The sequence below is a fragment of the Pan paniscus genome, chromosome 7 (genome assembly GCF_029289425.2).
Source record: "Pan paniscus chromosome 7, NHGRI_mPanPan1-v2.0_pri, whole genome shotgun sequence".
NCBI classification, from domain to species: domain Eukaryota; kingdom Metazoa; phylum Chordata; class Mammalia; order Primates; family Hominidae; genus Pan; species Pan paniscus.
This window is the reverse complement of record NC_073256.2, coordinates 84,201,975-84,217,097: the sequence shown is the minus strand read 5'-3', so window position 1 is coordinate 84,217,097 and position 15,123 is coordinate 84,201,975. Positions and strand designations below refer to the sequence as shown.

Sequence of the window (15,123 nt, the reverse complement as noted above, 5' to 3'; positions counted from 1 at the left end):
TTGAGCTGTCTTTTCTTCTCATTTGATATACTTCTCTTGATAATCTACCCCATACCTTTGATATTTTTATTTCTCTATATGGCACATCTTTACTGCCAGCACAGACTTTCTTCCTGAGCTAATTGTTGAATTCTTGTGGGCATTCCATTCTCAACTTGTCAGACTAAAGACATCATCCTCCTCAACTCACTCTGTGTTTTATTCTTTTGAACAATGGGGCTAAACTTCAGCACTGTGGCAGGGCGCTGGAGCAGGTGTGGCCAGCTCTCAGATTCAGGGCACAGAGCAAAGGGGGGTTGGTGTCAAACCCCAGTAGGGAATGAGCCAAGAGATAAGGAAAGGTCTAAAGTTTGAAGCCCAGGAGAACTTGGAGAAAATAAGAATAGGAATTGAAGCTGAAGTTCAGCAGACTACAAAGAACAAGAAAGAATGAGCTGGGTTGGAAGAAAGAACCTGAAAGCAGCCTCAGGACAATGAACCTGAGTAGAAAGAGTGTGTTACAGGGTTCAGATCCCCTGCCTGCCTCGGGTATAGATGTGGAGGGTATAAATGATATTTCATTAGTTCTTATATCACCTCCCACACCACTAACCTAATGAATCAATTATACACAAAGCTGAAAAAGTACGCACAACTTCATCTCAGTAAATGGCACCATTGTAGATCCCCTTGTAGATGACACTAGAAACACAGGTACATTTGGGGCTTATTCTTCAATATTTTATAAAATTCTTTTTTTTTGGTAGAAGTCATTGGTAACTAAGAATTTTTATGTGTCACATCAAAAGAGAGTCTAACTACCATTTCAGGGATTTGGGGTGACCAAAGCTTAACAATTATTCAAGGACTTGCTGTATTATGAAGGTAGTGCCTTCAAACAGTTAAAGGAGAAAAAGCTTTAAGGAGGGCTAGCATTGGAGCTGGGCTGTATCACTGCTGAGTGAACCGTGATGGAGAACTCAGATATGACAGCACCACAGTCAAGGGGAAGATGTGAGACTAAGAGATCTCAGAGTGCAATTATAAACATTTGTGAAGACCTAACATAAATCATACATTTGTGGAATTTTTGGGCTTAAAAAATATAGAGAATTACAAATGGTCATTTAGAATAACTCAGATGTTAAGAAAAGATAGAACATTTATGGGATACTAAATGGCTTATGTCACATTCTATAGATTTAAAATACATTATTACAATTTATAAAAATCCAAACATATCTTTTAAATGCTTATATTTACATGTAATATAATTCTACAAAAAAAGTTCCTTTCCAATATGAATTCAAGATTAAGACTGAATATCTTAAATATAAAATTTTAAAGAGCTTAGTCTATTTTAAAAGAGAGAGCATAGATAATATGAAACAGAATTCTGTTTCTCACCCAAAGTCATAAAGCTTAGATATCTGAAATTAAATAATCCATAATTCAATTATTTGGGATTTTTTAAACTCTCTTAACCTCTGGATTTATTTTTATTTTTATTTATTTATTTTATTTATTTATTTATTTATTTATTTATTTATTTATTTATTTATTTATTTTTGAGACAGAGTCTTGCCTTGTCTCCTAGGCTGGAGTACAATGGCTGGATCTCGGCTCACTGCAACCCCCACCTCCCGGGTTCAAACGATTCTCCTGCCTCAGCCTCATGAGTAGCTGGGATTACAGGCACCCGCCACCACGCCCAGCTAATTTTTGTATTTTTAGTAAAGACGGGGTTTCACCATGTTGACCAGGCTGGTCTCAAACTCCTGACCTCGTGTTCCGCCTGCCTGGGCCTCCCAAAGTGCTGGGATTATAGGGGTGAGTCACTGCACCTGGCCCGATCTCTTGATTTTATTTTTTAACTTCCTGCCTCATGCTCTCAGGCTTACAAAAAGAGTTTTCTCATTTAACTTTTAGAAAGCTACCAGTTGATCTTTAAGTTTCTTTTAGGCCTCATATTTATGAATCCATTATTCATAAAGATAGCGGTAATATATCACTCTTCCAGAAAGAAGCAAGAACTGGCAAGTAAGTAAAAAAGCCCTGTGAATAGTCAAAATGTGTGTCACACAGAACTGGCACATTACTCATGGGCTACCTCCTCTCAATTTTAGCAAACATATGAGCTGTTTTTCAGGGCTGGAAAATTTTAGCAGTTGAAAATGGAGATGAAGAGAAACATTGCTTTGAAGATGTATTTCAGTACTAAGAAGTAAGGGACCCCAGAATAAAACTCAAACTAGCTAAATGGAAAACTTGGTTTGGAGAACGAATTATGCCTTTAATTATGCCAACTCTTTGGTCTGACCATATTTTGTTCAAATACTTATTATCATATTTTCTTAAAATTTACATATTTTGATGACTTTGCCTGAGAAATTATCCAAATAAATCTCCACTCTATTATCTGTAATTCTTTCAGGTTTCTGTTATCAATGTCAAATTGCCTAGGGCATTTTTTTTTACTTCTTATTTCATTTTTAATCAAAGCTTAAACAGATTAAAAGCAGATGAAAGAATTTTAATGAAACTCTCCACAGAGGCATGAAGCTCTAATGGGAACCATTTCTACTGAGTAGCCAGGATATCTCTCCCAGTGTCTAGCAGAACATCCACAGCTACTCCCTGAGAAGAGATTAACAACTTTTAGGCATTTTATTAACTTTTAAAAGATATCATATTTTAAATTGAGACTCTTTTTTAAGTTAATGAAGACTGGGGATCTTCAGAAAACAGAAAATATGCAAGAGAAAATGAAGTGGGTTGCTAAGATATGTTGGAAGAAAGAAAAGCCCAGGACTTGAGGGTGGGACTCTTAATGAGCACTGGAACACATGGTCCTTGTAAAAGTCAAACTAGAGCTTAAAGGAAATATCCTATCAGGGTGATATAGTTTGGATTTGTGTCCTGCCCAAATCTCATGTTGAATTGTAATCCCCAGTGTTAGAGGTGAGGGCTGGTGGGAGGTGACTGGATCATGGGGGTGGATTTCTCATGAATGGTCCAGTACCATGTCTTTGTTGCCGCTCTCATGATAGTGAGTGAGTTCTCAAATGATGTGGTCCTTTGAAAATGTATAGAAAATGTGTAGCACCTTCCCCAACCTTGCTCTTGCTTTTGCTTTCGCCATTTGACTGCTAGTTCCTGCTTGGCCTTGCGCCATGATTGTAAGCCTCCAGAGGCCTCCCCAAAGGCAGATGCTGGTTTTATGCTTCCTGTACAGCCTGCAAAACCATGAGCCAATTAAATCCCCTTTCTTATAAATTACTCAGACTCAGGTATTTCTTCACAGCAATGCAAGAATGGCCTAATACACAAAGTAACCATTGCTTAGGGTAGCAATAATGTCCAGCTGTAGGAGTGAGCTGCCTGGAAGTGAAGGGAAAAATTAGTTCTTTCAGAAACTGAGCTTCTCTTCTGGATAAAGAAGCAGTGGCTCCCACAGGCATGTCAGAGGTAGACATGAATCAGATAGAACTTTCTGATTCACTGTGGAGCAAACCTATCTAGATGGCCTCCATCTGTGTCATTTAATTTAGAGGCCTTTCCATTTATTCTCAACTCCAAAGAGGTCTCACTGTGCGCAGGCTAAAGCAACTCCATCTTTGATGCTAATCTCCCATGTTGACTTCTGATCAACCCAGTTCTGGGAATGCCTCTAAGATTTCCCATTTATCTATTATTCCTTGTTTAAGAGCAGGTACTTACCATAAATCCTGCCATTAGGTCAAAACAACCTTGATGCTATTGTACTTCAGTTGTCCTACATATCCCTTCTAAATCACATACGCCCTTTCCCTATGATATATAAGCCCTGGGTCTGGAAGATGATGGTGCAGGGAGTAACCTTGTCTTACAATCTCCCCAGGCACACACGGCTTCTGTTCATTAGTCCCTATTAAATGTTTCTTTCTAAATTCAACTTGCAGCCTCTTTCTTCAGCCTTTCAGCTTCCTCAGACTTTTGGGGGTACATTTGCATAAACCAGCACAGCACAAAACACATTAGTATCAGAAACTTATTTCAAAACACAGTTCTCATTTTCTCATATTTGAGTTGCCTTCTATAAGGGAAATAAGAGCAATAGGTTTCTTCAAGACTTCCATCTTTCTAGGCATCTGCTCAGCCACAGAGTTAGAATTAGGTTGTAGTTATAGGAAATGGAAGTAGCAACTTTTCAAAATTCTCTATACCTTACAACTTTTCAAAATTCTCTATATATCTTAGTGTAATTCATTTCACAAAAGTAGGTTCGATTCATATAGTATAAAATAGTACCATTTCTCCAAAATCTACTTCCCTATTGGAAAAAAAATGCCAATTGTATTATAATGTAGAAAATTAGACTCCCCAATTCTTTCTTGTTTTAAGCCTTTTTTCAACTGTGAAATAAAATTCAATACAAAAATAAAGCATATAACTTGGAAATATTAGTTTTATGCTAGAGCTGGCCCATACTGGCTTCTGAAAACCAACTCCCCACATTCCTTCCCAACACCTCATTCAGGAATGTCACATAGGTAGCTTGAAATTAGCCATAGTGGGAATATGTACATCATGGAAATTGACAAATGCTGAAAATCAGGGCTTATTTTCAGAGTTAGCTTACTGGCATGCCACTGAGTATAAAGAGTAATGTTAAAGAAAATACCTGCGTAAGTAAAACTTTTATCAATAAATGGGTGATCAACAACCTCTGACAATTAGTCAACTAAAACACCCTTTAGACTGGGCACAGTGGCTCATACCTGTAATCTTAACACTTTGGGAAGCCGAGGTGGGAGGATCACTTGAACTCAGGAGTTCGAGACCAGCCTGGGCAACATAGTGAGACCTTGTCTCTACTTATATTTTAAAATAAATTTTTAAAAACACCCTTTATATAGACTGCTAATTGCTTTTAGAGCAAAGAGCATTCCTGCTAGAAGTTGAGGAATTCAATCCTCAACTGGTGTATTAGTTTGTTTTCACATGGCTGATAAAGACATACCTGAAACTGGGAACAAAAAGAGGTTTAATTGGACTTAAACAGTTCCACATGCCTGGGGAGGCCCCAGAATCATGGTTGGAGACAAAAGGCAATTCTTAGAAGGCAGAGGCAAGAGGAAATGAGAAAGAAGCAAAAACAGAAACCCCTGATAAACCTATTAGATCTCATGAGACTTATTCACTAGCATGAGAATAGCACAGGATAATCTGGTCCCCATGATTCAATTACCTCCCCCTGGGTTCCTCCCACAACACGTGGGAATTCTGGAAGATACAATTCAAGTTGAGATTTGGGTGAGGACACAGCCAATCCATATCAATCCTTCCCTGGCCCCTCCAAATCTCATGTCCTCACATTTCAAAACAAATCATGCCTTCCCAACAGTCCCCCAAAATCTTAACTCATTTCAGCATTAACCCAAAAGTCCACAGTCCAGAGTCTTATCTGAGACAAGGCAAGTCCCTTCTACATACGAGCCTGTAAAATCAAAAGCAAGCTAGTTACTTCCTAGACACAATGGGGGTACAGGTATTGGGGTATAGGTATTGGTTAAATACAGCCATTCCAAAAGGGAGAAATTGGCCAAAACAAACGGCTTACAGGGTCCATGCAAGTCCAAAATCCAGCAGGGTAGTCAAATTTTAAAGCTCCAAAATGATCTCCTTTAACTCCAGGTCTCATATCCAGTTCACGCTGATGTAAGAGGTGGGTGCACACAGTCTTAGGCAGCCCCGCCCCTGTGGCTTTGTAGGGTATGCCTCTCTCCTGGCTGCTGCCATGGGCTGGCTTTGAGTGTCTGTGGCTTTTCCAGGCACACGGTGCAAGCTGTTGGTGGATCTACCATTCTGGGGTCTGGAGGATGGTGGTCCTCTTCTCACAGCTCCACTAGGTGGTGCCCCAGTAGGGACTCAGTGTGGGGGCTCTGACCCCACATTTCCCTTCCACACTGCCCTAGCAGAGGTTATCCATGAGGGCCCCGCCATGAAAGCAATCTTTGCCTGGGCATCCAGGCATTTCCATGCATCCTCTAAAATCTAGGCAGAGGTTCCCAAACCTCAGTTCTTGACTTCTGTGCACGTGCAGGCTCAACACCACATGAAAGCTGCCAAGGCTTGGGGCTTATACCCTCTGAAGCCACAGCCCACATTGTACATTGGCCCCTTTCAGCTATGGCTGGGACACAGGGCACCCCGTGCACACAATACGGGAACCCTGGACCTGGCCCATGAAATTACATTTTCCTCCTGGGCCTCTAGGCCTGTGATGGGAGGGACTGTCATGAAAGTCTCTGACATGGCCTGGAGACATTTTGCCCATGGTCTTGGGGATTAACATTAGGCTCCTGGCTACTTATGCAAATTTCTACAGCCAGCTTGAATGTCTCCCCAGAAAATGGGTTTTTCTTTTCTATTGCAAAGTCGGGCTGCAAATTTTCCAAACTTTTATGCTCTGCTCCCCTTATAAAAAACAGAATGCCTTTAACAGTACCCAAGTCACCTCTTGAATGCTTTGCTGCTTAGAAATTTCTTCTGCCAGATACACTAAATCATCTTTCTCAAGTTCAAAATTCCACAAATCTCTAGGGCAGGGATAAAATGCTGCCAGTCTCTTTGCTAAAATATAACAAGAGTCACCTCTGCTCCAGTTCCCAACAAGTTCCTCATCTCCATCTGAGATCACCTCGGTCTGGACCTTATTGTTCATATCACTATCGGTATTTTTGTCAAAGCCATTCAACAAGTTTCTAGGAAGTTTCAAACTTTCACACATTTTCCTGTCTTCTTCTGAGGCCTCCAAATTGTTCCAACCTCTACGTGTTACCCAGTTCCAAAGTTGCTTCAACATTTTGAGGTATCTTTTTGGCAACACCCCACTCTCAGTAACAATTTACTGTATTAGTTTTCACACTGCTGATAAAGACATACCCAAAACTGGGAACAAAAAGAGGTTTAATTGGACTTACATCTCCACATGGCTGGAGAGGCCTCAGAACCATGGCAGGAGGTGAAAGACACTTCTTATATGGCAGAGGCAAGAGAAAATGAGGAAGAACCAAAAGCAGAACCCCCTGATAAACCCATCAGATCTTGTGAGACTTATTCACTAGCATGAGAATAGCACAGGAAAAGCTGGCCCCTGTGATTCCATTACCTCCCCCTGGGTCCCTCCCACAACATGTGGGAATTCTGGGAGATACAATTCAAGTTGAGATTTTGGTGAGGACATAGCCAAACCATATTAATTGGTTATCCTAGAACAAAAGTTGAAAACATTTTCTGTTATGGGCTAAATAGTAAATATTTTAGATATAGATCATATCATACTCACACATTCTTGTTCTTGCTTTATAAATAACTCTTTTAAAATGTAAAAATCATGCTTAGAACATGAGCCACAAAAACAGGCCACAGGTTAGATTTGGCCCATGGGCGAGAGTTTGCTGAGCCCTGCTCTAGAAGCACATACCAATTTTCATCCTTGATTAACCAGCGCATTCATTTCTCCAAGAATAGTTTCAAATGGTGTTGGTTTTCATCAGGCCCCTCTACCCATCTCTTCCTCCTTCTTACTGTATAGGACCTCAAAGTTTAATATCCTGAAAACTTGAAAACTATAAGATTTGAACTTCCTGGACTTCCTGACCCTTCATCCCCCTCAAAAAGCCATGGATGCTGTTCTCTTCAGTCTCAGAGGACAAAGTGCACTTATATCCATTTGTTTTCTTGGCTCCATCCCCAACCTCCATCTCTGGTATTTACTCCAACTATTATCTTCTCTCCCTCTCCTGAATCTGCAAGTTCTTTATCTTGGTTTCCACTAATACCCTAAAAACCATTAATTGTACACACAGACACATATTCTCTCTCTCTGTTGCTTTCTCTCTCTCTCTCTCTCTCTCTCTCTCACTGTTTCTCTGTGTCTCTCTGATACATGCACAGAAGAAACTAAAGGAAATCAGACCAAAATGATGAAAAAATTCCAAATTTCCCCACTAATTGCTGCCCCTTTTCACATCTTCTCTTCCATCATAACTTTTTGCAGGACGTACTCCTCCTTTCTCTACTCCTCATCTCTCTTCACTGCTGTCCATTCCTTCTTCCATCTACTGCATACCAGCTTCTGCTTCCAGTAGTCTCTAAAAATTATTCTTTAATTATTCTTAAAATTATTCTTTATAAAGTAACTATACACATCCTGATTATCAAGTCAAATTGCATCTTTTCTCTTCTATTGCAAATATACACCCTTTATATTTCATTTTATCAAATGAAGACATGTTTAGCATTAAAAAATAGGGAAAAATAAAATAAGCCCCCAGTCACAGACAACTAATGACAATAGCTTATTCAGTGTTCTTTCAAATAATATTGTATGCATATGATATGGTTTGGCTCTGTGTCCCCAACCAAATCTCATCTCAAATTATAATTTCCACTTGTTGAGGGAGAAACCTGTAATCCTTACATGTTGGCAAAGGGAGGTGATTGGATAATGGGGGCAGTGTTCCACATGCTGTTCTCATGATAGTGAGTTCTCACAAGATCTGATGGTTTTATAAGAGGCTCATCCCCCTTCACTTTCATTCTCTCTCCTGCCATCTTGTGAAGAAGGTGCCTGCTTCTCCTTCTGCCATAATTGTAAGTTTCCTGAGGCCTCTTCAGCCATGTGGGACTGTGAATCAATTAAACCACTTTCCTTTATAAATTACCCAGTCTCAGGCATTTCTTTATAGCAGTGTGAAAACAGACTAACAGCAAATTGATACTGGGAGTTTGGGGCACTGCTATAAAGATACTTGAAAACGTGGAAGTGACTTTGAAACTGGGTAACAGGCAGAGGTTGGAACAGTTTGGAGGGCTCAGAAGAAGACAGGAAGATGTGGGAAAGTTTGGAAATTCCTAGAGACTTGTTGAATGGTTTTGACTAAAATGATGATAGTGATATGGACAATGAAGCCCAGGCTGACGTGGTCTCAGATGGAGATGAGAAACTTGAGCAACTGGGAACTGGAGCAAAGGTCACTCTTGCTATGCTTTAGTAAAGAGACTGATGGCATCTCTAGGGCAGATCTGTGGATCTTTGAACTTGAGAGAGATGATCTGAAATTGAAACTTATGTTTAAAAGGGAAGCAGAGCATAAAAACTTGAAAATTTTGCAGGCTGACTATGTGGTAGAAAAGAAAAACCCATTTTCTGGGAAGAAATTCAAACCAGCTGCAGACATTTGCATAAGTAACAAGGAGCTGAATGCTATTCACCAAGACAATGGGGAAAATGTCTCCAGGGCATGTCAGAGGTGTTCATGGCAGCCCCTCCCATCAAAGGTCCAGAGACCTAGGAGGAAAAATGGTTTCCTGGGCCAGGCTCATGGTCCCTGCTGCTCTGTGCAGCCTCAGGACATGGCATCCTGCATCCCAGCCGTTTCAGCTCCAGTGGTGGCTACAAGGGACCAAAGGCTGTTGCTTCAGAGGGTGCAAGCCCCAAGTCTTGGTGGCTTCCATGTGGTGTCGGGCCTGTGGGTGCACATAAGTCAAGAATTGAAGTTTGGGAAACTCCACCTAGATTTCAGAGGATGTATGGAAATGCCTGAATGTCCAGGCAGAAGTCTGCTACACGGGTGGAGCCCTCATGGAGAGCCTCTGCTAGGGCAGTGCAAAGGGGAAATGCAGGGTTGGCTCCCACAGCCTCAGGTATCCCTCCTTCATGGCTGGCATTGAGTGTCTGTGGCTTTTCCAGGAGCACAGTTCAAGCTGTCAGTAGATCTACCATTCTGGGATCTGAATGATGGTGGCCTTCTTCTCATAATGCCACTAGGCAGTGCTCCAGTGGGAACTGTGTGTGGAGGCTCCAACCCTACATTTCCCTTTTGCACTGCCCTCGCAGAGGTTCTCCATGAGGAGTCTCTGCTTTGTTTCAGGCTCTATTCACTTCTGTCCTTGCCTCCAGGCATGGGCCATGTCAACTCTGTCCCCATGTTGCCTCCAAGAGTGATTGGTAAAATAAAAATGCAAACTTGCTTAGGATCATAATCTACTGACAAGATTCCTGTAGCATAGAAGTCCCTACCCCTGATTCCTGACTTCTCTGTAACCCAGACTTCTAGCTTCATTCCCTTTATTATTTGCTTCACCCTTCATGCACCAATAATATGACATGTGATCTGAGAGATCAAAATAGACGCCCCTTTATCAACTAGGATGGACCTTAAGGTTAAGGAAACAAAGGTTACCTAGGGGTTGAGATTTCAAGGCCCAGCTGACATGGCAACTTCCTAAATTCCTATGGCTACAAGAAAATCCATACACTTGCTAAACTCTCTAGGAATAAGGGCTATCAGGAAAATTATCATACTCCCTCCCTAACTCTGAATTACAACCCAGACCACTAAAGTAACAGGACCAGCCTTACAAACATTCTTTTGTGATAAGCAACTGCAGACTTTAAGCCAGTTTCAGCCAACTTACAGAGATTGTGAATAAACTGTCTTTATATCCTATGATTCACCTTTTGACATAGTGATATTCCACTTCATTTTAATGCTAAAACCACACCCCAAAGTGAACATAGGATATATGTTACATATATCTTTGCCCATTGTGCATGTACTCAACTGCCCACATAAATATGTATGGTTTTCCCCCAAATCTACTGAATATGTATGACATCTTTGTAATACAGACCCTGTAGGGCATAAAACCCAACTCGCCCTTTCCCTCTTCAAAAAGAGCACTTTTAGTTCATACCAGACTATCTCTTACTGGTTTGCAAACTGGTATCAGCAATAAAACTATCCTTTTTACTATTTAGTCATCCTTTTGGCCTTTTCAATGATAAAACTTCCTCTTTCTTTGAAATACATCCTTACACACATGCTTCTCTCTTCCAGGAATATCTGTCTCCATGACACATCTTGACTCTCCTCCTACTGTACCTTGACCTTTGGATACTTCCAAATTTGATTTGGATAACTTTTCTATCAAGTTGTCCCTAAACCCCTTTGGAGATTCTTCTATGCCTCCTCAGCTCTTTTAAAGTACTTTGTACAAGACTTTGAAACTATGATTTCCAAACCTGTCTCCACTACTAAAATGTAAGCTTGAAGTCTAGTTCCAAGTGTTAGTCATCTTTGCATTCCTGCATACATTCAATGAATGTGGGAATGAATGAACAAGTAATTGCCACATTATCCATCTCTATTTTCTCTCATGCATAGTTATTCTATCACTCCTTAGTCTGTTTGTCAGAAAAGACTTCTTGGGTACATTCCTGACTGACTCACTAAAAAAGTCCTTTGCTATTTTTTTCTCTTGGCTGAGTGCAGGTTGCTATTAGCAGTCACAGAGCATAAATATCTGTCCTCTGTTCCCCCAGCAGCTGGGCTCTCTTTTCCTTGGAAAGGCTCCAGCCAGTGTTTTCATATGAACTGAAATCCATGGACCAATGTCTGGATGGCCTAAAGATACTCATCCCACCACTGCCTCACATCACAGGGAGCTGTCAGAAGCAGCAAAAGCATTAGACCCAGAAAACACTGGAAACCCTGCCACCCTGGGAATAGTGCCTCACGAAGTAGAAGGTTTTGTTGGCCAATTGCATGAAATAAAAAACTGCTGGTCTTTAGCTTTTAGGATGTTTATTTATTTGTTTACGTGCTTACTTAGCTATCTATTTATTTTTAAGCATCACAGTCAAAGCCAAAGATCCCAGCAAACAAGTCAAATCTACTAACAGCCAAACCCATGTCATCTTATCCCAAAGGCTCACATTTTAAAAAGCAGAAGGCTTGTTTAAGTGAAGAAAGCCTGACTGGTGAGAGGTCTCAGAAAAGAGGGATCAGGATGAAATGGAACCAGAGGTAGCCCTCTTCAAGCAAACCATAACCAAGTTATGTGCTAATCTTTGTGCCAAGTCCTAGGGAGTGCAAGAGCAAAGTGGCTCTGCCCTCAGGAAACTCAAGGTCCAGAGGAGATAAATAAAAACAGATCATAGCATATAAGTGTGTTCAGAGAAAAGTATAGAAGCACAAAGAGAGGGGATGCAAATCCACCCCAGAAGAGGACAGCAACAGAGAAATAATCTTGGAGGAAATGGTATTTGAGCTGAAGCTGAAGAGAAAAGTAAATATGGCTTGCTGAAGAGGGAAGCAGTGGAAAGAGCTGATGGTGAGACTTCAGGGCATGAGGACAACATAAGCAAAAGCATGGAAAGGGGGAACCTCGAGGGAGTGCGGTGCATAAAGAAAGTCATAAGCAATGGTACTGGAGACCCAATAAACGGCCAGATCCTGGAGCACTTTCTCTGAAGTTCTATGGAGGCACTGAATACCCGAAACAAGTGAATGTCAGGCTTTCACTTTAGAGCCACTACACTTATAGTGAAGGCTGATTGGCAGAATGGAGAAGCAAATCAATAGTGTGTGTTCCTTGCTTCTCCTGGGCACCAAGCTAGCCTACTTTTTCCAGCTCCCTTGTAGTTAGCTGTAGAATATAGGAAGATAATGTATGTCACTTCCATGATTTGCATTAGAAACCTGCCCCATGATCTTTTACAGGCTCTTTCTGCTTCCGCAGCGACCTTAAAAGTCAGTGTTGAAGATGGTAGAATGACAGGATGGAAAGAGTCTGCATTCCCAGAACATCACATGAAACTATTCGCTGAGTGAGAAAATACTGACGTTGTATCAAGCCACAGAGATTTTGGCCATGAAACTCTCCTAAACATAAATTTATGACAGTCCAGACAGCCATAAGCTCAATAAGGGCAGAGGCTGTCCTCTTTTTTTTTTCTAACACAGGGCAGGAATGAAATATCTTAAATGGATAAACCAATAATCTGGTCAGAGATGTTGAGAGAGTGAACTAGAAGATATTGATAGGAGTGAAGATATAAACTAGACTCAAAACATATCTTAGAGGAAAAATTAGCAAGATTTGGTAACTAATCAGTTATGAACAATAAGGAAGAAAGAGGAATCTAGAAGGGTTCCAGTTTGGAAGAATAGGTAAGTTATGGTACCACCACCTAACACACAGCATGCAGCCGAAAGGTCACATTTGAAGAGGGAGGTGTGGTCCACTTAGATACATTGAGTTTAACATGGCATTGGGATAGCCAAGTGGAGATACGCTTTGGGCATGTTGTAAAAACACATAAAAGGTGTGGATGGAAATACACTCATTTGAGTTAGCTGCGTAGGGGTGATAAATGAGGAGGGTGAATGAGGTTGAATGGAGAGAGCACTTGAAAGAACAAAGGCAAAGGATCAATCACGAACCATAGGAACAGCATTAAGAGTGGCAAGGAAGAAAGATAAACTCCTGAATGAGGCCTACAGGAAGTGATGCAAAGGGCATCCAAAGAGGATGGAGGGCCAGCACCCAGAAAGGAGGTGAACAGGGAGTCGGAAGAATGACAGCGTAATCAACGGGGTTACAACTACCAGAGAAATTTTGTAACATGAAGACTGGAAAACTGCTCATTCCATTTGGCAATTTGGAAATCACCTGGTGACCAGTGTGAGATAAGTTTCAGAAGTATAGGTGCGATTTTATAATTAGTTTGTGGAGTAGAAGGAAGATGAGCAAGTAGAGACAGTGAGCACTAACTGATATATGAGTTAAAAAGAAATTATTTAGGCAGGTAGTGAGGGTAAGGAAGCCCTCAGTAAGGTTTTCCTTTTAATGAAAAGCAGCCCCCAAAACATTTTCTTTTCTAGCAAAGAGCAGACTGTAAAATCGAGTTGCAGACATAGACAAGCAACCTGGAAGCTTGCATGGCTGAATGCCGGCAGTTGTGCCAATAGGAAAAGGCTATCTGGGACTAGGGATGTTCAAAATGGTGGCTCTGTCTTCCCTTTTCCTTTCCAACCACGTGTGCAGTAGGGAGCAGACAACATGGCACCTGCCAAGTGGAAAGCCTATTTGCATAATAAGATTAGGGTGGGGCAGCCAGCTTCCTGGTATGTTATGTAAACATCACACCTGGTCCAACCAGTCTTTGGGCCCTATGTAAATCAGATACCACCTCCTCAAGCCTGTCTATAAAATCTGATGCACTCGGCAGTGGGCCAGAAGTCCCATTTGGGCACCCCTCTCTCTTACAAGAGAGAGAACTGTTCTCCTTTTTCTTTCTTTTGCCTGTTAAATCTCCACTCCTAAACCCACTTCTTGTTGTGTCTGTGCCCTCAGTGCCCTTGGTGTGAGACAATGAACCTCGGGTATTTACCCCAGACAACGATGCCGCTTCACAACTACTCTTTCAAACATTGTATGAAGGAGGAAGAAGGAAAACCAATGATGTCTGGAGTTAATCTCAAGAGAAGAGATTTTGTGGGGGTTTTTTTGTTAACATTAGTTAGAGCAGTGATGTCCAGTATGGTAGCCACTTGTCCTGTGGCTACTGACCAGTTGAAATGTGGCTAGTTCCAAAACGAGAGGTGCTGTGAATTAAAATTTACACTAGAGTTTGAAGACTTAGAATGAGAAAAAAAGAATATAAAATATCTCGAAAATTTTTTATATGGAATACAATGAAACATAATAATTGGATATATTGGGTTAAATACAACATTTTATTCCAATTGTTTTCACATGTTTCTTTTTGCCTTTTTTAAATGTGCCTGTTTGAAAATACAAAACGTATACCTGGCAAACATTACTTTTCTACTGGAAAATGCTTAGCTGAAGCATGCTATAAGTGAATAAGTAGTACTAGCAATAATAATATCTATGGCAGGCAGAATTCTAAGATGGCCTTCAGGATTCACTTTTGTTGCATCTTTTCCTCTTTGAGTGTGAGTGGGCCTCCTGAGCATGAAGGGTTTTCACACCCTCAAATAGAATACTAACCAGGAGACTTTGAGTAAATCAGAATGGGGATTACTCTATATGGCTCTGACCTAATCAGGTGTGCCCTTTAAAGGAAGGTAAAGAATCAGACAGCTACTCCATCGTGGCCTCAAAGAAGAAGCAGTAAATGACTATTGAGATGGGGGCAAACACTTGAAGGAATGGGTAAGAGCCCAGGCTCCTGGGAAGAAAAAAGTAATGTTTGAGGAAAGTACAGAAATGCTACAAAGTGAGGGCTCAAGGCACCAAAAACCCACTATGCCTACTTCGTCATGACTATGTGGCAATACAAGC

At 41.0% G+C, this 15,123-nt stretch overlaps 1 protein-coding gene across 5 annotated transcripts in view; it reads right to left on the bottom strand.

Annotated features, from left to right (window-relative positions):
- The window catches only part of C7H8orf34 (chromosome 7 C8orf34 homolog), a 485,474-nt gene that overhangs the window by 330,572 nt on the left and 139,779 nt on the right, over positions 1-15,123 (bottom strand). The gene's annotated exons all lie outside the window — the stretch shown is intronic.